The sequence below is a fragment of the Squalius cephalus genome (assembly GCF_949319135.1).
Source record: "Squalius cephalus genome assembly, chromosome: 18".
Lineage (NCBI taxonomy): Eukaryota > Metazoa > Chordata > Actinopteri > Cypriniformes > Leuciscidae > Squalius > Squalius cephalus.
In genome coordinates this window covers 20,220,533-20,245,945 of record NC_137139.1, presented here as the reverse complement: position 1 = coordinate 20,245,945, position 25,413 = coordinate 20,220,533, and the positions used below count along the sequence as shown (strand labels likewise).

At 38.0% G+C, this 25,413-nt stretch overlaps 1 protein-coding gene across 2 annotated transcripts in view; it reads right to left on the bottom strand.

Annotated features, from left to right (window-relative positions):
* rerea (arginine-glutamic acid dipeptide (RE) repeats a) overlaps positions 1–22,255 on the bottom strand; it is a 158,797-nt gene extending 136,542 nt beyond the window's left edge. For both annotated transcript variants that reach the window (XM_079848814.1, XM_079848815.1), the window contains exon 1: positions 21,911–22,255. The gene's annotated coding sequence lies outside the window, so the exon portion shown is untranslated. The remainder of the gene's footprint in view (positions 1–21,910) is intronic.
* Positions 22,256–25,413: the final 3,158 nt, after the last annotated feature.

Sequence of the window (25,413 nt, the reverse complement as noted above, 5' to 3'; positions counted from 1 at the left end):
CTCGCTCGCTCGTTGATTCTCTCCGCAGCGCCGGCTCCCTGTGAGAAAATGAAGAGATTAAGGCAGTAGCATGTGCCTGACTTTGATTTAGGGGAAACTGGCTAATCATAACATAGACAGTTTAGTGCAATCTTGCATAATGAAACGCTCTGCACTAACCACCTAATGCATACTAATTTGAAACAATCCACTCCTGGGACTGGAAAAGCATGAAGGGACTGGCCTGAGAGAAGCGAGGCGCTCATCAACACTAACAGCCAGGAACGTCGATGACACACATACACACAAACAAACAGCTTTTTCTGGCCTCGGACTACAGGCACGAATAAAGATTCGCTGCAGAGGGGTGTGAATGCTCAGAGGCAGACTTGAATGGAAAGGTCAAGCATCATTATCAAACAACTAAATAAACAGCACTGCAGCTGTTAGGTGGCAACATCATGGTGCTGCTACTGTGTTTGCGTCCACCTAAATCCTTTATCTTTATCCTTTTCTCCAGCTCAGACATCACATTAGGACTGTCATATCCTGTATTGATCCTTTTCCAGACAAGGCTTTATTGCTCCTCTTCTACCTAGTCACAGGGATAAAGCTATGCTGGCATTCTTCGGTTCAGAGTGTATTAATATTAACTGCGTCCACATCCACTGATAGCACAGAATTTGGAATTAACATCGGCAGCATTAAATAATTATGCATTAAATAATAATTCGGCAGAAAATTAAATCATTTTGTGTTTTTTTTTTTTTTTTTTTTACACACTCTCTCTCTCTCTCTCTCTCTCTCTCTATTATATATATATATATATATATATATATATATATATAATTTTTATTATTATTATTATTATTATTATTATTATTATTAATATATATATATATATATATATATATATATATATATATATATAAAAATTTTATTATTATATATATATATATATATATATACACACACACACATATATACATATATATACACACATATATACATATATATACACACACACACACACTATTGTGAATGAGTGAATGAATTACATTTTAAAAACTGACAGTAACGACATTAATTTTTTTTTTTTTTTTTTTTTTGCTTTCTTTACATCATATTAATAAGTAGGACAATAATAATAAATATTTTTGAGCACCAAGTTATTGGTGCCGAGTTATTTTAAATTGTAATAAAATTTCATCGTATTACTGTTTTTAAATGCAGCATCGGTGAGCATAAAATACTTAGTTTTAAGATGTTTAAAAAGTTTTAAAATGTTTTTCAAAACCGTATAAAACCAACATGAATCTAAAGAGCACCTTTCCAAAACCTTGACAACATGCGTTTTAAACTAAATGTTTAAAGGAATTTTCCTTTGTTTTTTTCTTTTTTTTTTTTTTTATCGTGGACACTCTTATTTGTCATTGACCTATAAACTAAGTGTTGGAAATTGACTATACCTAATCTTTAAGTTAATTACCTTTAGTCAAGGCCAATACCCTCGTCCTCAGGAAACTACTGTGCTTGTGAGATTGAGTGCAAAGAAAGGCCACAGCACCAATAAAACTGTGCTCTTAAAAACCATCAGAGGAATTAATAGCTTGGCCTTATTTCCACTCTCAGCTTTCATCCCTCCAGAACATATTCAATATTCTCTCACCACGATGTTTTAAACAGTGAAAGTGTTTCCTTTCTCTGATGTGGCCTAATCATTTCTCAAGGAGAGATCTAGCATTGCAGAAACACATTATGAGTTTAGCGTTGACATCGGTGCCAATCAAAACCTTTTAGCCGGCGCATTCACGTCCGTCAGGAGAGGCGGGCGGCGACGGGCATGTGCACTTGACAGCTATATCGCTCTCCTTGCCCTCTCCTCCTTTTTCCTCTCACTCCATTCTCTCTTTTTATCAGCGGCTGAGAGAGAATTGACAGCATATTTAACATTGCAGTTTTGCAGCACATTTGTGCTCCTCTGGCCGATTTCCCCCCAGACTCATCAATGCCGCATTACCAAGTCAAATCAGGTGGTGCTGCAGAGCTCGCCTCACACCAACACATAACAGCCAGCACTGTGAGCATCACCATCACAGCCTGGGAGAGAATATAAAACACTCTGCTCTCATGGCTCGCCCCCTCCACCTCCCTCAGATCTCTGCAGCCTGAGATTATAATCTCACAGGCCAACTGTTACCCTGTTATGGTTTCTCGGGACCATTTCCAAACTCAACATTTTTTTCCCTTTTAAGTGACACGCTCTTTGGAATCGAATACTAGCTTCTCAATTACTTACTGAATAATAGGTATATATGAAAACAGCAGCTACTGTTTCTTAAAGACAGTTAGAAAAACTGTCCTTGTTATATGAGACAGCAGCTACATTGTTGTCACTTGACTTTATCACTCCGCATGTTTAATTTATCAAGTGGCGTTCCTTATATTGGAATTAAAAATTGTTATTTTTAGGGTTGGCAATTAAGCAGAGTGATTTAGTGCGATTAATTGTAAACGGCCCCTAAATCTACCATAGGCTGTTCAATTAAATAGTCCGAAAAATGAACATTACACAATCACTAAAACCACGTTTGTGGTTTACCTATTACAAAATGATTTACTCTTCTGCCACAATATCAGTTAAAGTCTTTGAATTATCTTCATTGAGGGGCTTTTCTCAGCAAATACATATACACACACTCTGCATGCAGAGAGAAAAGTTCCACATTCAGAAGTAAGAGGACTATGGCAGTATGTTTTCCCAAACATATCCATATTCTCTACCTCTCCCCTGCTCTCCATTTCCCGCTTCTGACCATCGTTCTATCAGAGGAAAGGTCACACTCACTGCCCCCTTTCATCATTCTTATCACCATACTGCCATTTACAAGGCAGACAAGCTCTCCGCTGGCACAAGCTCAAGAAGGTAGGTTAGAAGGGACAATGAAATGAATCTGCCATTTATTTTCCCCTGTTTTTTTGTTGTTGTTTCCACGGCTGCAGAGGCAAGACAAAATGCTCTAGGGAGGAGGAAGAGAGAAAGAGAGAGACTGTATGCACGAGTGAGAGGAAGCATTGTGTATTGTTTACTCTGTAATTCACAGCGCATGGCGTTGATTAGCAGAGCAGACTGCGACACTGAGCCTTGGTGAGGCACTGAAGGAATAATGCTGTTCCACAACTATCTCTCTCTCTTTCTCTTTTACTCTAGGGCACACTGTGGAGTGACTGATGGCTGCAATGTGAAAAAAGCTGCCTGGGTGAGGAGTGAAATTTAAACTGCTGCTGTCAGGAGCATTATTTGGCTTTTATTACGACGTGCTGCTCCGGTTGCCTGAGACAAGCCCGTCTCTACGTGAGGCAAATGAGGCAACACCGCCTCACCTCCCTTTTATTAATTCATGTTTGCAATGAGCTCGTACATGATAATTGTTGACAGAAAACCCGCTTTGTGCACTGACAGTCGACACAGAGGTGAGAGATGACAACATGGACAAGCACAACGGATGGGCATCTAATAATATCCCATATGTTGGTTCTAAGCTGCGTGGCGAAGATATATAGAAAAAAAGAATAATGCTATATTTTGTATCAATTGGTTTAAAAATGCAATTCATACAACTTCAAACTATCCTGAAAGCATAATAAAAAATGAAAAAGAAATTCATTAGTGTGTCAAGGTCAATATGTCAGATAATTTGACCTTTTATTGGCATACTACATTCCACTTTCAGTAGTCGCAGCAGTCGCCGAATTGGCAAAAAAAACCCCAGCAAAACAGTAATATTTTGAAATATTATTACAATTTAAAATAACTGTTTTCTATTTTGATCAATTTTAAAATGTAATTTATTCCTGTAATGGCAAAACTGAATTTTTAGCAGCCATTACTTCAGTCTTCAGTGTCACATGATCCTTCAGAAATCATTGTGATTTGCTGCTCAAGAAACATTTATTACTATAAATGTTGAAAACAAGTTTTGCTGTTTAATATTTTCACGGATACTGTGATACATTACCATTCAAAAGTTTAGGGTTTATATTTATATTGTATTTTTTTATATAAATATATATATGCCAATATATTTGTCAACCAAAACAGGATGTACTGTTAGCAGTACTATCAAGCATTACCGGGAGGATTTTTTTTTTCCCAAGCAATAAACTGATTGTGCTGGAGAATACACAGGCCTCCTGCTGCTAAGTGTAGATGAATGAGACTGAGAGAAATTTAATTCCCCGCTAATTAGCATTCTGCTCAGAGGAGCATGTGGTCTCTCTGTGGGTTACACCCAGGTCAGGTGACAGTGGGCGACTCGGCAGCAGTCGCCGGGTTGGCAGCAGTGAACGCTCTCAGGGGAAAGTAAGTGGCAGAGCCCCTCTTCTGCTCTCCAGTCTGTCCCCTAGGCCTAGAGCTACTGGAGTCTTTCACAAAACAAAGAGCAATGCTGGTAGTGGGGAGGTGCTGTGCTCATCTCCTCCTCCACAGGCAGATAGAAACAGGATTACAGGTAAATACCAAAAGAAGAGGCAGCCTTGAAACACATGGTCTAAAGCCCTTCTCCAAAAGGAACCACAGCCCCTCAGAAATAAATGGCACTCAGTGGCGAAGCACGAACGTACGACCCCTGTGTAATTTGCTTTAGAAGTGAGAAATGATTGCCTGTGACAAGACAATAATTAATCTCGCCACTAAGAAAAAAAAAAAAAAAAGGTTACGGAGCCGCTTCAATTACGAGACGATTCCGCCTTCGCTAACAGACAAGGTTGGATTCAAAGAACACTTGCGATGACTAAAAGGAGAGACAATTCTAGTGTCATCAGAAATAGGCAGCGATGTGGGAAATCAATGGCGAGATCAATCGCGCCTGCCTCCCTCTCTAGAACAGCGGGGGAACAGAGCACTTTACATAAGCACTGATAACCATCAGGGAGGCCAGCTTCAGCTCACTGATTTACTGCGACGGACCCCCGAGACACCTTCAGGAGGCAGAGCGGCTCTCTTTCGCAATCACAGTAACCTTCTCAAGCACATCTTCAAAGACACACAGTCAGGGGGAGAAAGCATCATATATACTCCATTTAAGCAGTAAGGTTCGGGAGGTTGTGCTGTGTGATGAATAAACTCAAGAAAATGTGTTGTTAGGCGTAGTTAAACATTTACTATGTTTGTACACTAGAGATGCACCGGCCGACCGGCCAGGTGCATCTGCACAAACCTATATTGCTACAGCACATTGTGCCTAAAAACACATTTGTAGAGTTTATTCATCACACCTCCAGAACCTTACTGCTTAAATGGAGTATATTTGATGCTTTCTCCCCCTGACTGTGTCTTTGAAGATGCGTTTTATTTTGATGTGATTTTAGATGCGTTTCTCTATTCTGGACTTGCACACAAACTGCATTGCAATTTCCAAAATGTAATTTGTGTGGAAATATTACGAAGTCTGTAAACAGGACGTTAACACAGGCCAGAGACGAGACACGCAAAAAGGAAAGGAGAGCACAGATGCACCAGCAGAGAAAATACTCTACCAGGCACAGCAAGCTCATGAAGTATAGGCCTAGGTAGAGAAATATAAATATTGAATTGGGGTGGGGGTTTATATGGCTATCTCTGAAAGAAACTGACTGTCTGTTTTGATGGCATTTTCTTTTCCTCTTCCCTCATATAAAGCAGTGTTTATAAGCGCAGCACTGCTTTGTATACAGCTGTAAACAAAGAAACAGCTGCTGTTCCATAAGCGCCACCTACTGTCAGAGTGTGAATTTTCATTTTCATTCAGTCTGTCTGTTTTTGTTTTGTGCAGGTGCGTCTTATGTAACATAATTTCAGAAATCTGAAGTTAGGCCATTCTGTTTTTGATCTAAATTTTGAAATTTAAAAACAACTGCTATTGCTATGTGTGGGGCATCTTTGTTTGGATCGGGATTAAGATGCAGTGGTTGCGTCCTATTTCAAATGGCTACAAATATTTTTTTGACTAAGGCCAGTTTCATTAAAGAAAATTAATGAAATTTGAGAGAACTCTGTCAGATTTATACTATTTCATTTAAGTAATTGTAATTTTTTATATAGCCTATATTACATTTCAAGTAATTTAATTCTAAATTTAGTGAAAACTATGAAAAATAAATATCAATTTCATTGCAGCATGTTATTTGCTATGTTGTCAGGGTTGTCAGCCATAAAAAAAAAAATTCTACACCGGTCAACTACTAATCAGTGGTTATGTTCACTCTGCAGCTGCATGTGGCCTAACTTTTGTGTGCTCATGTGAAACGGGTCTGATATTTAAACACTATGAACAAGTTCAAAGTGCATTATCTGATGTTCAATTGCAATTTGGACATAAATTGTATATGCATCTGATTTTTTTTTATTTTTTTTACGATGTGATCAGGTCGGAAATCATGTGGTTATTACGTTATATATTAGATTGCATCTTTCATTTCTGTCCAGTAATTTCACACTTCATCAGGATTGCAACGATTCCCTACATTTACTTATGCTAGGTGTTTTGAATGTATTACACATGCAAGTTTGCGGTAAAAACTAATTCGGGCCACATTCAGCTGCAGTGTGAACAGAGTGCTAGAACAGGGGTCTTTAACAGGGAGATGATGAAAGTAAAAATGTGGGAAAAAAATATATTTATTGGTAGGGTAGGCAATTTTTTTTTATAAACACTTTTTGTTATCTAGGTAAAAAAAAAAAGTATTTAGCTTCATAGCGGTTAGAAATATCACGCATGGATGGATTGCTGTACTGACCAATCAGCATCAAGGGATCACTTATTTAAACAGTGGAAATCAGCTATGGGAAACAATTAGGAGGTCGATGGTAGAGAGGTTGCAATAGCAGTCTGTGCTTAGGTGTTTTCATTAGAGAAGTAGCTGAAAATACGCAGGGTGTTTTCGGCCGATCAGTTAATTAGGATTTTTGCTGCTTCATTTTGCGTGAGAAAGGCAGGAAGTGGAAGCTTGATTGCCTTTTATTATCAGTCTAGCAGCTTCAGCACTCCCTCCTTCTTTATTGCAGATTGTACAGATGTGGAGCGTCTCGGCAAAAACATCAATTCCAATAATTACAAGAAAGTGCAAGTGAGAGCACGAGCCATCGCTCATCTGCGCTCACCCGCAGCCGTTTGTACCGTGACGTTCCCCTTGATGACAACATGTGACGGGACTGTTTAAAAAGCGCATGGGAACACGCACGTCGTTCTTCAAATTGGAGGATGAATGGAGGAGGAGAGCTGCTCTCCAAGTAAAGAGGAATACTGTAATAACTGCAATAAGCAAAAGAGAGGTGTGTAAACATGATAAGAGGGCCCTTAAAGAGTTTGTTGTGAAAAATAAAGCTAAAAATGAACACTGTCAGCGTAATGTGTGAACGTAGCACCTCTGAGCAAAGTGTGCATCTGTCTGAACAGAGAATTACTCACTTAACAGTTCAATTTGGCAGAAGCTCAAATTACACGCCCTAGAAATCAAAGCAGACAAAATACTTGGTTTAATAGCTTTGCATTTGCAAGGAAAAGAAACATCCGTGTAAAACTAAAAATGCAGAAAAATACAATGATGAAATCATAAGCCAATCAAGGTGTTCATGCAATAATAATACAAGAAGGAAAACTGATATGAAGACAGTGCGTCGGCTTGTCGATCCACACAGATATTTTACATTCCTTAAGGTCCCTAATGATCACTGATACACAGAAAATTAATTCCAGATCTTTTCCTACACAACAATCCTGCACCAATTTCCTATCATCATCCACAGAAAATGCAACAGTTTCATAATATGCAGTGTTAAATATTAAAACAGAGTAGAGTATTTTTTTTAAAGAAAATACTACTTTTATTCAGCAAGCACACATTAAATTGATCAAAAATGAGAGTAAAGTCTGTTACAAAAAAAAATAAAAAATTTAAATAAATGTTTTTTTTTAACTGTCTATATACAGCAAGGAAGCCAGAAAGAAGCACCACGGTTCCCATAAAATATTATGCAGCACAACTGTTTTTAACATTGATAATAAGAAATGTTTCTTGAGTATCATATTAGAATGATTTCTGAAGGATCACGTGACAATGAAGACTGGAGTAATGGCTAAAAATTAAGCTTTGCCGTTACAGGAATAATAACATTTTAAAATATATTAAAATAGAAATTCACAATTATTATATACATTTATTTAAATAACTGAAAATAAATGAACAGTATTTGTGTGTATATATATATATAAAAAATTAAAAACTAGCCGTCTTTCCTCTAAATAGAAAAAAATGTCACTACAAGCTCCTGCACACCCTAAAGATTTATGGGTGCTGGCTGAACTAACCCCCTTACTCGTTTCCACTTATTACTGAGGCTAATACTTCCATTTAAATAAAATCAATATTTCTGTTGACTTAGACTTTAAAGCACTTCTCGTCTAATTTCTCCAGTGAATGTTTTTTTTGTTTTTTTTCATGAGGCAGCGCCCCGTGACACGTTTGTGCCGTGTGAAACCCCAGGAGTATAAAATGGTGGGTGTCGAATTAGCCCGTCACCGCTCTCAAAACAACCACTGCCGCCACTTACGCGTTTCCATTTTATGAAGAAATATTGGGGTGACTATCTCAAGCACTAAATTTTGAGTAGACACCATCAATGTTATGGCTTTTCAGTATAATAAAAACAGATAGAACTGCTAGCTCACTCTAAAAACACAGAACGACGACTGAAATCATTACAGGCGCTCAAAGAGGTGGATGATTTTAAAATCAATCCATCTGCAACGTGTATTTATTTGCCATTTCAAAAGAGCCTCATCTGCCCAGTCCAATCAAAGCCCCTAAATGCAAATGATGCAACCAGAGAAGAAAAGAACATACGGGCTGGCACAGAACGATAGCGTGAGAGCTCCAGGGTAACACTTCAATGATAAAAGAGAGAAAATCTTGTTTTGATAAGTGAATTACTGGCCTTCACTACATTTTCCAGCATTCCCGAACCAGTGGGTTCATTAAATGCATTGATATTTCTGTCAACCTCGTCCGAGCTGCCGTGCTCAGGATGGAGAAATGCAGTCACCTTTGCAAGGGCTGAATCTCTCAACAGCTCGAGGCAACAGATTTATTACAAATTGATCCATTAGATAGCGCTGCCGTGGTTTATTGTTTACGCCGTTCCTCTCTCCACTGCTTGTCTTCGCCACAATAGCAGCATGTAATAAGGAAGGAGGAAAACTACAGGTGCAAACTCATCGTCATGCACCACTCTACAGCAAACCAGAGCGAAGAAGAGTATCTGAGAGAAGGCGAAAAAAGAGGTGCTGTCTAACAGACACCAATAAGTGGTCATGCCGTGAAGAGGAAGTGGTCGTGGTGCAAGGGCAAATGAAGGGCAGAGGAGAGGAGAGTCTTAGCGCCGCTCTCTGATGAGTCAGGACTGATTAGAGCACACAAAGACAGTGGACCACCCCCTCCCTTCTCAAGCACATAATTCACACCTTCAGATCCTCACATATTCCCCATTAAAACATCAAACGGAACTCTGCGTTGTGCGGGTGCTGCAGTAAAACCCCAGCCAATATAAATGACTATACAACCTGCTTTATGACCGAGACATGAACAATGTCAGGCTTTTATGTCAGCATCTGATGGTGGCCTCTCTCCTGATTTGAAGATTAATCGAAGACCAAGACTGAGACAAGCATTCAAGCAAATAGAAAGAAAGAAAGATTCGGGCCTATAATGTTACAGTGATGATCTCCACCGGACTGATATGACCTGGACATGCAGCTGCACATATATCGTTTTCATCCATTACTGCCTATGGGACCAGTCGATTGTGTATACAAGCCTGACTCAATAGTGTAAGGAGGTCGGCCACAAGCATAACTGATGAATATTGATTATCTTTACCTTGACCTGTCTGGGTGAAAATATAAACAAAGGGTGAACCTACCATTAAATGCCAACTCTCTCTAACATGTGCTGCCCAAGGTACAGAGAAAAAAACGTAATGTCTGTTGGCTTGGGGTCGGTCGGTGTGAGAGCTTGTTGTAAATTCTGCTGAAGACAGTACCGTTCAAAAGTTTGGGGTGGGGAATTTATTTATGTTTTTGAAAAAAGCTCACCAAGACTGCATTTATTTGATCAAAAATACATTAAAAACAGCAATATTGTGAAATCTGATTAGAATTTAAAATAACGGTTTTCAGTTTTTATATTTTTACTGCGGTCTTCAGTACATTTCCATGCAAGGATTGCTTCAAAGCGGTTACGCCATTTTAGGAAATGCTATTTATCGACAACTTATCAAGTATTGACACAATCTTTTTCCGTTTAACTTTAGCACATACATTCTATATTGAGAAAAAAGGGCTTTAACACAAATAAATATGGTGTCTGATATTTCCTAATTTAATAATATTTGTGAAAAAAACTAGAAACTAGCAAATTTCAAGTGTCTCGTTACTCTCTGTATTTGACAAATATATGAGATGTGAAAGATACAATATAATTTGCGATATGCATGAAATTATGTATGGAAACGGCATATAAACATTGATCAGCAAACATAGCTCAACCGAACTTGCTTGACGTGCGAGAACAAACCTCTTGCGGAAGCATAACACACGAGTATGAAGCAAACATACTTGAGCTTCCGTTTACCACAAAAGATGTGCGAGTTGATGAATGTTTATATGTGAATAAAAGCCTAAATTCAATCTGCTCATCATGCAAAGCGAATTTTGGACTAAACCGCTCAATTCATATGGATTAGTTTTGCGATCTCTTTATGAACTTTTTGAGGCATCAAAGTGGTAGTTGCATAGCAGTTAACAGAGGAATAAAAAGCTCTCAGAATTCATCAAAAGATTTAAATGTGTGTTCTGAAGATGAACAAAAGTCTTCCGGGTTTGGAATGACATGAGGATGAGTAATTAATGAAAGAATTGTAATTTTTGGGTGAACTATCCCTTTAAGATTAAATATAACAATATCATAATAAAATAAGAAGAAGAAAACAATAATAATATTTTTATTTTACAGAAAACTTATTTTACGAAAAACTGAAGGGTTACCTGTTAACATGCAGGCAGCCTATATGACTATAAATCGTTACAAACAAAGGTCTAAGGATTTACAGGTGAAACTTGAAAAATTTGAATATCATGATTATGGCTTACTTACAACCCTAAATTCAAAATCTCAGAAATTTAGAACATTTTCATAAGCTGTAAGCCATAATCATCAAAATTATAACAAATAAAGGCTTGAAATACCTCACTCTGCATGAAATGAGTCTATATAATATATTCGTTTCACCTTTTAAGTTGAATTACTGAAATAAATGAACTTTTGCACGATATTAAACATTTTCAAGTTTCACCTGTATAAAATACTATATTATTATGATAGAAATCTGTGACAATCATTTCTTAATCAAGATTTCGGTTTTATTTTGATTAATCATGCAGCCCTACAAAACAGGTAGTTTAAGAATCAATGTATTTAGCTAGGCGCTCTAAGGTTAAGATGATTCAGATGCTCAAGTCTTGCTAAACAAGCTGGTTCAATATTTAAAAGCGATGGTTAATGGGCCAGCAGGTTTATAAGGGATGTTACTGAAAGGCACATGTCAAACATAGTGCAAAAGCCTGGGCTCTCCTCCCCCGGCCCGTGCTAATGCATCTGAGAAAATTGTATGGCTTTGCTAATACATCCTCTCCTCTCCACCTCTCTCGTTCCTCACACTAATGCACTTACAAATGGACAAACCAGACTGGAAACAGACTCAGAGTGTCAAGGAAAACAGTGGCTGTCTATGTGCATGTGGGGATGTGTGTATATGCACATCCCTTGACTGTACTCTGAAAATGGGCATTATCAAATGATAGTACAATAGTCCATGAGGCTCTACATAAACAGCTCAAGGGAGCTGCAGGAGCGAAGCAATAAAGCACCGGTATGCAGAGACTTTCACGACGCTTTGTGTGCGACGTTCACTCTATGTGGCGTCATTACCGCAGCCAATCTTTTACCTAATCAGCAGTGTGATTCTTCAGTCAACAGGGACGGACCAATATGGCTCCATTCTCCTACAAGATGCCATCTTATTTTCCACCCTCTCTACTGACAGCAGTCATGCAGCCAAGTGGTTCACTCTCAAAACAGTTTGTTAATGCTCCCCACACCCCTTCCTGCTCTCGGTATACGTCATGGAAGCCTATAGTAAGCCTTTCGTACTTTCATTTCCCAACATCTGCTTTGGCTTTGCTTTAAAATCATGAATGTCTCTCCCCCTCCCCAATTCCACAGAATGACTCCCATAGTACAGTTCTGTCTGATCTGGGAGGACATCTTGGAGCAATCTGGCGAAGGGTCCCATAATTCTTCAGCATGTTACGTTAAGCTGCTCGCTGGCAGGAAGTACCATCAGCAGGCCTGATGGTGTCTGGTCACAGTTACATGGCGAAATACAGCAACACACTCTGCATTACTAAGGCAAATGTCAAAGCTTGACTGCTTTTGACTCTTGACCTTTTTTATGCTTTTCATAACTGTGTGAATACTAAAGGAACTGGCCTGTTATCCATCAATACATTTAATGGATAATGAACAGAGAGCTGGTAGTTATTGCAAAGTAAAACTTTGGTCGTTATTTTGCGTTAATGATGGCTGAATTTACATTATCTTAATTATTGCATGGCTACTTACCAAATAAATAAATGTGTGTATATATAAATACAATTAAATATATATAAATATATCAAATAAAATATGTATATTTAATAATCCCACTTGTATATTATTAAAACATCCCTAAAACCCCATAAAACAAAGCAAAAACGGCAATATCACAACATATATATATTTTTTTTTAATTATTTTAACCATAATCCTAACATTAATAATAATATTAATAACGATAATAATAATAATATGTTTTATTTTCTATGGCTTAAATAATATTGTGAATGAAAAGGTTAAATTAAATTAAATTTTGCTGCAGTGTTGTTGTTTTTTTCTCTAGGTATTAATATATGTTTTTTCTTAATGGATGTTTAAAAGTAACATTATAAGTAACCAAGTGGGATAATAAAATATTTATATTATTTTAAAATTTTCTCCTCAAGATTGTTAAATTGTCTTTCATCCTGCTGTCTTTGCATTTCCTAGCAGTTCTTTGAGTTTTCATTTTATGGCTTTAACTGGCATCTCGTAAGTGGTCCATAGAGCCGTGTACATAAAAAAATACATAACATCTGTGCAATAATCACATACCTATTACATTTGCCGAAATTATTAGCCTACAAAAAGTATCTGCAGCTACACAGTTAACAGCACAACCGCAGCATGTCTTACTGCTTGTTTTTCTATCCTCTTAGACTCAACAAGAAAAATGATGTACAATACATTTGCATGACTCTCTCGAAAACTGTCAAGAAACAAGGAAATCAGCCCTGCTCAAGACACAGAGCCTCTCGGTGTCAGAGAGGAAGAAAGGAGGCCTGTCTCATTTCTGCCAGGCTGCCCTGAGTGTCAGCCTAATATCTTAAAACAACAGATGCAGAAAGCACTGCTGCAGCCAATTACCCGCTTTTGGCATTTGTGCTACACACACACCAGAAAACATCTTTTAAGAAGAATGAAAGAGCTGGATTGTTATGCATGCTGTCAGAGTGTGTGTTGTCAGACTGTTAAATTTAATGAGTACACAGAATTTGAATGGCCCATCAAGAGCTCTTCGGAAGAAGCATGACAGCATTGTCCAGGGTATCAGATCTTTCAAGGAGGAATCATGGATTTCCAACAAACAAGGGTGATTTGCAGTTGCGCTGTCTTTGCAAATCAAAGCAGACCTTACAGTTGAACAACAGCGGCATAAAGAATGACCTACTTGGCTATACAGATGGCAGCCAGCAGTTACACACTATAAAGAAAAGAAGAGGTGCGATTTATGACCAGCAAGGTAAGAGTTACGTTAACCAGAGGACGCCTCTTTAGACAAATGATGAGATAATCTAGGAACTAACTTTCCCCTCAATGCTTTAAAAGAATGTTCTGGGTTCACTTAAGGTCAGTAGAAAGTAAGGGTGCTCCGATCACTGATTACTGATCACTGGAAGCAGTACTGGCCGATACCGATCACCGAAAGAAATAATAGGCCAACTATTCTCAACAACAATGCATTTTAAGCATAAAAAAATGAAAAGATATAGAGCTTCACAAATGTAGTCTTCCTGTGATATAAATAATTATAATAATAAATATAGCTGCAAGCAGCAATACGGGGCCAAGCCCTGCAAGGCAGAGCAAGCAACAGCCGCTGTAGCGCAATGCGGAGCCAGAAGAGCAAAACATCAGAAATTTAATGTACATCAAGCACAGTAAGCACATCAATTACAGCAGCACAGCTAGCATTTAAGCACCAACAGCAGTGCAGAGCCGGAAGGAATTTAAATTATTATTTTATACACAATTTCAAAGTCGCCCCACACTGGTCTCGAACCCACGACCACAATGGTTCGGGATTCATGACGCATGGTTGAACCACTTGCGCCACCCAGAGGACATGTTTTACAAAGCTGCAGAGGAGAGGCTTCAGTGTGTGAATGAGCACACAAAATCATGTTAACGAGATTAGCATGCTAAGCTAACTTAATGCTAATATAGCTTATGATGTGGTACATCCAATGCTGGCAAAATAGATATCCTCAGATTCGACATGACGCAAGGAATCGATAGACACCAATTTTATGATTTTGTGACAAACTGTTCACAAGTTACAGCCTCTGAACCAATTATGGGTTGACCTCATTAAGTTTGCGACATCATAACTTTTTTTTTCCAGTATAGCAAAAAAATCGGGGACAGTACTTTTATGCGGCTCAGTCCGAAGATCATTTGAGTACATGTTTGGACAAAATTAGACCAATTTTGAAGGAGGAGTAGCGAAAAAACTGTTTTACATTCACTCCAATATGGCGGCCAGTCACATTGTTGATAAATAACATATGAGATATCGTTGAAATCGGCATAAGCCAAGGAATATATTGACATAAAGAAATCAAATTTCAAGCAATGTTAGCAAAAGTTATAAGCGTTTTTTCAAAAAACAATGATATCTCTGGAACACTAGGTGGCGCTGTGATCAAATTTCTCAGGTACCTTCGGGCCATGCTAATGATGATCCATACCAAATTTGGTGAAGAAATTTCAAATAGTTTAAAAGATATTGCAAATTATGACATCATTCAAAATGGCGGACACGTGGTACATCCCATCATGGCAAAATCGATATCCACGGATTTGTCATGACCCAAGGAATCGATAGACACCAAGTTTATAATTTTCTGACAAACTGTTCATAAGTTATTGGCCAAAATATGCATTTTCCATATCTCATGACCCGTAGGTGGCGCTGTTCCCAACTTTGGCATGGAACCTCAGATCATGCTTCCGATGAAGTGTACCAATTTTCGTTTCGATTGATCAAAGTTTGGCCGAGCTATAGCTTCTGAACCAATTTTGGGTCGACCTCGTTAAGTTTGCGACGTCATAACTTTTGATCAGAGAAGAATAAAAAAAATCGGGGACAGTACTTTTATGCGGCTCAGTCCGAAGATCATTTGAGTACATGTTTGGACAAAATTAGACCAATTTTGAAGGAGGAGTAGCAAAAAAACTGCATACTGTACTTTTCAAAATGGCCACTACTGTAATGGGCGGAGTCTTAATGTAAGATATTGGTTCTAATCAGCATGATGAGATGAATCAGGTGTACTAAGTTTCATTTTTCTAGATCAAAGGGTTCAAAAGTTATAACCATTTCAATGTTGAATTTTTGAACTGCTGGTGGCGCTATAGAGTTGGACCTAGAGACTCAAAAATTGCTACAATTACTTTTCATTACCATCACTACAAGTGTGCCAAATTTCATCATTTTCCTATGTATGGTTCATAGGGCTGCCATAGACTTCAAGAGGAGGAAGAAGAATAATAATAATAATAATAATAAGAAAACTAACAGATACAATAGGTGCCATAGCCCCTTCGGGGCTTGGCCCCTAAAAATGAAAAAGACAGAACAGTCAAATGTAATGTAAAACAACACTGCATAGTCTTCACTGTATAAAGATTAATCCTACTAAATCTACTAAAGAGCAGTGAGTGATTTTTTTCTTTGTCTTTTTTTTATTAACATTAATGACACAGATGGCAGCAGAAATATTAGGCTGATGTCACTTTAAGACCGAATGCACGGATCCAATATACTGTTCCGCATGCGACTTATTTCCCAACTGTTTTTTATGTTCACTTCATACACAACCGACGGTGTTTAAGCGAATACTCACCAAGCCAGGCGTTTTGACATATTTCTGTGTTAACCATTTAGGAGTGTGCAACCGGTCCTACCCAACCCGCTCTGAGCGGGATTCGAACCGGGGTCTCCGGTGTGGGAGGCGGGCGAGGTAACAAGGATGTAGCCTCTAGCGTCATTTGCTATCGCATCTCTTGAGGCCAGGGGAGTGAGGTTTACACACACAGCTCTTACTGGCCTACGTCCGTTACACGTGAACCCGAAGCTCGAAGTTCACTTTGGAACAGTATCTCTTTCGTGGCTTAACGCAGTTTTATTAACTCTTTTTATTAATCGAGCACATCCTGCAGTTTAGCAACAGTAGGCTGTATTTTACGACAATAACTGATTTAGCTTATTTGGATGTTAAGTCCGGCCTTTTAGGAAGGAACGAAAGCGCACCGCTGTGAAGGAAAGAAATGCACTAAATCGCACAGCCACAGTTTCTGGCTGTCATTGCTGTAGGGTTGCTGTTGTTGCAATTTCTCAGCTCTCCGCAAAGACGTTGCAGTTTATTTTCCTTTTCAGACACCTGGTAGAACTGCAAAACCAGTGAATGTAGAGAAGCAATTTTAGCTGCGAATAAAAAAAATGTCTCGCGAGTTTTGCGCCATCTGATCGGCCTTTATAGAGACCGATCTCACTATACCACCGATTAAACTATATAAAGCTATTATCGGCCAATAACGATCGGCGACTGATCAATCGGAGCACCCTTTGTAGAAAGCATTGTGGCATAATGTTGATTGCAACAATAAATCATTTCAAAGGATTTAAAACCAGAAATGTGAAGTTTACACATTTATAATAGCACCTTATTAAAGAGTTTACAACGCTGTGTCATCATGGCAACAAAGTTGTAAAATTGGATATAATCATCACACACAAAAAAATAGAAAGTGATTTTACACTAAAATTGTATTATGGTTTATGTCCTGTGGCTATACTACTGAAAAAGAGTATTTTACAATTTCACAGGCCCATTCGCTTCCATTGTAAGTGCCTTAGATTTTTTTTGCAGTAATCAACATTATAACAAATACTCTTGATTAAGCTTAATTAGACTATTCCGTTAACTGATGATCCTTTTGCCCCTTCTGAATAAACAAAGACAATAGTTTAAGTCACTGCAGCAAAATCTACCTTATCGTTTGCCTCCATTTCTCCAAGCACCAAATGTCACTGCACTGTAATACATATCCAAGTCTGTGCCGAGCCACACGCCAGGTCATTCAACTATCTGACACGAATCAAGGCTCGGATCAAAAGGAACAGTGTGTCAGTGTGATGGAGCATTATGTAAATGCTGCCTCTCCCTGCCTAAATATTGACAAATCAGCTCGGAGAAGCGAGGCAGTGAGAGCACACCAGCATCCACATGGGATCTCCCCTCCAGTCGTCTGACTGACACTTCATAGGAAATGTCTTCCATTTACAACCCATTATTTACTGCTCTCCCCATGATTGCTTCACACTGGCCCTGGCAGCAGCTTCCCCAAATTGCCCTCTTGGGTGGATTCTGAGCACACTCTTGCTCAAAAGATGGATTCACGCCATGCCAAAAACGCTAACCAGATTACTTCTGTTGTCACCGATCCCCAGATTGCTGGCTCTATCCTAAAAGAGTACGAGATTCTAGGACTGCGCAAGACAGCTTGACTGATGTGGATAATACAGTGAGGTGTCTCCAACTGTGATGTTCAGCTTTAAACTACTAATAAACGAGAATCACTTCTCCTTCACACCAAGAACGCTAACTACAACAATAACTATTAACAGTCTAAACAAATGGACGATAAAGTTCTGTTTATTATGAGTGTGAATTGCAGTTATGTTGTCTACCACTGTAAATGCTCAAGCTCTTTGAAAACAAATGGATTCTGATTGACCGTCTATGTTTTATTGTTCATCAGCTAGAACGATTTGTTCCAGCTGATGAACAAATAAAAACACAGACGGCGATTAAAGGGGCAGGGACTCATTTTACTAAATATATGCACTGTACATGTTCATTGTATTTTTTACTTAACCTGTTAAGTGATGTCTTCACCAACAAACTGGAATAGAAACAATTCTGCTATTAAAAAGATGATATAAAAACTGCCTTATGTGCAATTTAAATGTTTGTACAACTCAGTTTTAGCTATTTGTCAAATAAGTTTGATTAAATAACTGATTATTAATGTAATTGTTTAGTTTCTGCAGAATTTCCATTTCAGTGCATTGACTTCATAGTTATAGTTATCGCATTTTGGTATGAACATGCCTTTAGCATTGTGATCGTTGAGCTATTCATCCAAGACAACCCTCTCTGCTGTTAAAATCCAAGAACTACTCAACAGCACCATTTATCTTCTTTACTATTATGGTGAAATATGAAAATGACAGGTGCTGTGTTTGAGGAAACAACATTCAAAAGTCAGGATGTGGCTGAATTGAGTGCTGCTTTTGAAATGAGAAGGATTTGCTGGGCTTTAACCTGTTTTCAAAAGCTGAGCAAGCCCTATATGTACAGCAAATACAATAGGCCGTCGCCTTTAGGGGTGAAAAATGAGCACAGCTGTGAGTCAGTGTGACACTGATTTTGTTCAACAGTTTACATAGCTGCTCTGTGATACCCTTGAGAGTACTCTCATGCCCTTTGGCCAGCAGAGAATGATTACTAATAGCTTTCTCCTACACAGTTAAGACTCCCACACACTCTTTTTGTAGCATGACGCTGAAATAACAAGATCATCAGAGAATAGCAAATTGAGAGTTATTCAATCTGCTTGCAAGTCTCTGACAACTGCACGAATACATCAGCAACAAACCAGAACCTGGTCATGTCAGTGTTATACATTCTTCATTAAAAGGCATAATTGTGGGTCTGAGTGTTTTGTTAAATGGGTGGAATCAGCTTTGATGCCCGTGTACGACCAAATGCTCATGTGATAATCCCAGCTCGTTTGATTCTCTTTTACTTTCTCTCAGCCTGCTAGATAAGCACATAACCCAAGGCAGATGGTGCTGAGAATCACTGTTAAGGAGACACCATAAAGCTAAGCCATTGTGCTTAAGAGAAGTCTATTTGTGAGGAGAATGTGCCTTAATGTCAGAATTCTGCAAAATAATTAAATGGCCAACTATGGCTCAATTGCATCTAGTGTCACTACAAACAATAGTTCAGATAACAAGCAGGGCTCAACAATAAAGATTTCTCCTGATGGCCAAGTCGTTCAGATTTTCACTGCCCCACTGAAAAAAGGGAACGATTAATTTTTATTTTTAGCCATGTATTTTTATATCTGCTATAACTACTAGCCTATATTAATTGTATATATTATTATTTTTATAATTACAATATATTATCATTACAATTACATTAAGTAATATATTTTAAGTTTACTATTTTTCGACACATTTTTGCTCGTATTCCGCTAGAATGTAAATCCATTTCATTCATAAAAACCCTTTTGCAGGACAACAACAATATACAATGAAAAATTTGCAACATTCTTACTGATGTCTTTAAGATTATCACAACAAGTCGTTTTTGCAATTTTGGCAAACCTTTTAACCAGCTAGAATCTCAGTGACAAATCAACAGAAATTTCAACAACCATGCAGAACACACCACAGAAAACCAAACATTTGAGTTTGCATAGCATAAAAATGGATGTAAATCCAATTGCAATAGCATTGGCCCAAAAGTGCAAGTGACTGTTCTGTAAACTGGCCCGAAACCCTCACACCCTGGCCTCGGTCCAGCCATCCTTATTGAACCCTGACAAACAGAAGAAAAATGCCATCTATACTAACAAGTGAAAGAGCATAAAGTAACAGTTTTACACATTAATTCATTTTAGCAAAACAGAACAGATCGGCTGAGTACTGTATGAAGGATTATCTAACGCATTGGAGAAAAATGACCACAACAAAATACACTTCTGCCTCCTCCAATCACAAGCTGTTGAGAGTGCCATTTGGTCTTAGCGCAACACAGTGGCAGGTGGCCGTACAATTCAGCCTGTGTTTACTGCATGCTGAATGGACAAGAAAACAATGCAGTGATTATGATATAATTCAGTATATTTCCAATTAAGTGTGACTAGCCAGCTCTATTTCAACATCCTCGAATGTCAAATCGTTATAACTATGTCTATACTACACTTCACCTAAATCTAATTAGACAGTGGAAACCATCCTAATGAAAACCAGTTGCATCTATAAAAAAAAAACATTTGTCATTATTCAATGCCAAGCAAACATGAGGGTGTTTAGGTGCGGCTCACAACCTGGGCCTCACATTTGATTCATTGGCTGGTTTATTGATTCCCCATGTGTAAGCTGGATAATTTAATGTTTAAACACCAGCCAGCATAATCAGGCCACACAAAGTGGTATCATACACCTACATAAACATTATTATTTCTTGTTCCTTAATGGCAAAACTACTTAAGTGCAAATGCTTGTTTTTATACATTTATTGTAATGTATGGGGTATATATTACAGTGTAAATTTTGTTCATGTCAACTTCTCTCATTTGTTCTGTATTCACTTAATTATACGTGGTAGAATTTGATTGCTGTAGAGTTTAACCTATCTGGCTGCTAATGAAGTGTTTATCTGTGTATCTATCAAATCATTTACAGTGTTTTTGCAATCATGCAAAATAAGACACAATTCAAAACATACATTCACAAAATAGAAATGTAAACAGGTGGTTTACACTGATTGAATCTTCACAGTCAATCTTTTGCATGTGCGTTTTTTATCAATTCATGTCTTTTCAAACAAACAAAGAACAAATTATCACTGTGAAAACTGTTTAGATAGCAAGTTCTAGCAATAAAAACTACAGATACAAATGCCCAGCTGAACCTTGATGACAACAACCATAAAAACAGTGGACTGATCTTTCAAAGCACATCTTTGACAAGCCAGACACAGAGCAAACATGGTGTAGATACTGTCACCTGACCTCTCAGGACACATTTGAGAATAAAACTATGTGGTCTGGTAACCAGGTTTGAGTTAGACATCAGGAGACAGGCGAGACTAATTCGTCTAGGTAACCTCGCAATCTTGCAATGACACTATCTCAGCAGATCAAAATTAGGCTAAGTGCAATTAAAGCCTGCACCGTGAACGAGATGCATGCGTGCCTGTGCGCGCACACAAGTTGCCAACAAAGCGTTCGTGACTCGGGTGCAAGACATAAAACAACAAGCCAAACTATCAAGTTCAATCCTGTCAAAACTCTCCAATAACCCATCTGACCGGGTCCACTGTCCTTCCGATGACTTCATGTCACGGCGTTATGATTATATCAGCGCATTAACAAAAACAAAATATGTATCTTTGTCAAACACTGTAATCGTTGGAACATACACGCACTGATGATGAGGAGGATGATGTTGATAATTATGCTAGCCTGCTAGCTAATGTCTCCTGTATTAATAAAGCATAACACCCCCTCAATGGCAGCTTACAGTGGCTGTGATTAACACAAGGAGCTAATTGCAAGAGCCATAAGCTAATCAGATCATCTTCCGTATGCTCGAGAAGACGAAGGCGGAACTTACCTGAAATCCTTCTCTACAACATCAGATTTTGCGTTTTGAGATGTTGTTGTAACTGAGCAGCGGTTAGCGGATGAGAGTCAAGTGCCGCTTCAAGTGTTTTGGAGTCGTTTTACACCCCTAGCACACCGATATTAATGATATGGCTGTCACTTATCAATATTTATGGTGGTGAGGAGTGTTGGTAACGGGTCAGTGTTGGGACACAGTGTTGTCTTTCTCTTTCTCTCTCTCTCTCTCTCTGTTTTCTATAAGAAAGAACCCCCCCCCCCTTGCTTGAAAGCGGCTCTTCCTGCGAGAAGAATAATGTGCGCTTGAAAACGCTCTGCCCACTTTCCAGTGTCGCGCGCTGCGATTGGTTGAACCCCCACAGAGCGTAAGACGCGGACCAATCAGGTTGGTCATTTTGTTATTTAAAAACGCGCGTGTGTGTATGTGTGTGTGCGCGAGTACTTCTGTGTATGACTGCCTAAACATTGCTAGTATTATGGTGGGCAATTTGAATCACACCAGCAAATCGTTTTTTTTTTGTTGTTGTTTTTTTTTTAATCCGTGTAACATATTCCTTCAGTGAATCTATCGGGAGGTTGCAGGGGCCGTTCACACACAAATGCGTTTTGTGTTTAATTGCACTTTAAAAAAAATTTTTTTTTTTTTTTTCTATTTAATTTCCCCTTCTTTTTATCATATTTAAACATGTGCTAGACTAGACAGACGTATTTGAACATTTCGTATTGCTGCTTTTCGGCGTTTCACGCATGAGCATTTGGCACTTTCGAACTTTATAAGATAGTTCAATCTGAGTGAGTCGGCGTCAGATTTGCGTTTACAAATGCAGCAGTAATTATGTCCTATTTTTTTTAAAAAAAAGCATGCCCTAACGCTATTTTATAGTAATTTTACACATTACTAATACCTAGTTTCGGCTCCTTTCCCTCTCTCATTGTTATGAACAACATTCGTATGAAGATATTCTTCCAAACTGAACAATGCTGCTTTCAGTCGGTCTAGACTGGTTCCTTCAACACGCCTGTTCGTTTCGTTCACAACGATGACGCGTTCTGACCAGCTGAAACGTTTTAAGACTGCAGCAGATTTTAAACAACGACTGGGCGCGACTCGGCGCGTTTGGGCATGATCAGTCGTAAGTATCAAATTACATTCATAATCGGCCTTACAGTCGTTAAATGAACACCCATCTCGCTTTAGATTAAAAATAACAATAATACTTGTTCACTTAAGTGGTCACTATTCGCTCAATTGGACCGACCAAATCAAATGCTGTTTTATAATGCTAATTTTTGATTACACAAGTCGAACCAGAACGATTTTGGTTGCCTTGTACCGTGCCCTATGAAGAATTCAAGAATTTCTAATCATTCTAAATCATTAATATTGATTACGAATATAGACACACTTTATATTACTATAACTGTCTAAGATCGGCAATAATGTGGGTACAATATTTTTTTATAAATATTTATATTTTATAAGTATAAAAAAATCAACACATAGTTTCGAACACTTTTTTTTTAAAACTACATTTGTGCAGTAAAATTAGCTTTTATATATATTTTGTATTTATTTTATGTATTGTATTTATTTATTTTATTAAATGTGCCATGCTTGGGTGGATTTCTGTCACCTGGTGGAAAACAAACACGAAATTACTACTATAACCAGTAGATGGCACCAGAGGAGCACTATTTAGCTCATTTGCCATTTCTACTGCCCTTAATAGTTCTTTTCGCATGTTTTGCTTTTGGATTTATTATAAAATGAATATTATAACAAATTTTACTGCACTAAAGTATGAAGTCGGCTGTAGCAAGAGTAAAGTCTCATGCCATTTAGATGAAAGAAATTTCATATAAATAAACCCAGATTTTACAGTGGATGGGAAACCACCTTTAAAGGTTGGGTAGGTAAGAATTGTCTAAAGAACTTTTTTTCAAATTGGCTTAAACTGTCTTTATATACCAATACATAATTAAAATGTAAGTACTTTGAAAAAGAGAGTATAAAAATTGAGTGACTATAGCGTATTTAATCTTCAAAAAACACAGCTCATTAATTCCTACCAGGACGAAACAAGTGATTGGCTTGCGCGACTGTCACTCTCCGTCGCCATGACTACCGCCGCTATTACTGGCTCTGCCCACGTGCGCGCAGTCGCGCACCCGTTTTTAGGTGGGAGTGAATGGAATTAATGAGCTGTGTTTATTGAAGATTAAATACACTAGGATCACTCAATTTTTTATACTCTCTATTTCAGAGTACTTGCATTTTAATTATGTATTGGTATATAAAGACAGTTTAAACAAATTTGAATAAAAGTTTTTTTAGACAATTCTGACCTACCCTACCTTTAATTGTTCCCCCATCATATTATACACAGATGCAGATATCATAGCAATCTATCAATAAATGCACACACATTGTCCTCTGCTGCTGACGCTGAAGCTGCACTTTGCGGACACGCCGAATAACACAAAATGTGACCCTGGACCACAAAACCAGTCACATGGGTCAATTATTTGAGGTTGATGTATGGTTTGTTAGGATAGGACAATATTTGGCCGAGATACAACTATTTGAAAATCTGGAATCTGAGGGTGCAAAAAAAATCGAAACATTGAGAAAATCGCCTTTAAAGTTGTCCATTTATGTTCGTGATTGTGCTGCGTCCACTCACAAAAATAAATGTTTTATATATTTATGGTTGGAAATTTACAAAATATCTTCATGGAACATGATCTTTAATTAATAGCCTAATGATTTTTGGCATAAAAGAAAAATTTATAATTTTGACCCATATAATGTATTTTTGGCTATTGCCACAAATATACCCGTACGACTTGTGTCTGGTTTTGTGATCCAGGGTCACAAATAAGGGGATGAGCCGAGGCCTGCCGTCGGTTTCACTTGAGTTTTAAAGGGAAGCGATCACGAATTACTATACATTTTACGGAGTTAATCGCAAATTTTTAGGGGGTTTATAGTGATGCCCTTGAACCTAAATATAATCTAGTTAGCCCATTCATAATATATATTTTAAAAAAATGATTATTAGTTTGCCCCCATGCTCAGATTTTTCACAAATTAAATGCACGTTTTCAGATACATAAAATGTTGTCTTTTTTTAAGCATAAATCTGTTTATTTGTCTATGAGCATCATGACCTATACCTATTTCCAGGATTCCCAAGCTAAACACCTGGCTGAGGAGGCAACACATTATTTTTGCAATGCTCTTTTTAGAACGTTGTTCTCCAGTGTGCTTTATAAGCACATACAGTGTGTGGCACCCTGCTGTGGAAATGATTGGTTTATAGTGTAGTCTTCCACACTTCATGTTTCTCCCTCTCTGAAATGATGCTTCAGTCAGTCCCAGAGGATTCATTCAGCAGTGGGTCATTGAACATGACCGCTGAGCCCTGAATGCTCTACTTAACCTTCTGCTGTTCTGTCATGAATGTAATCACACAAAAACAACATCATATCATT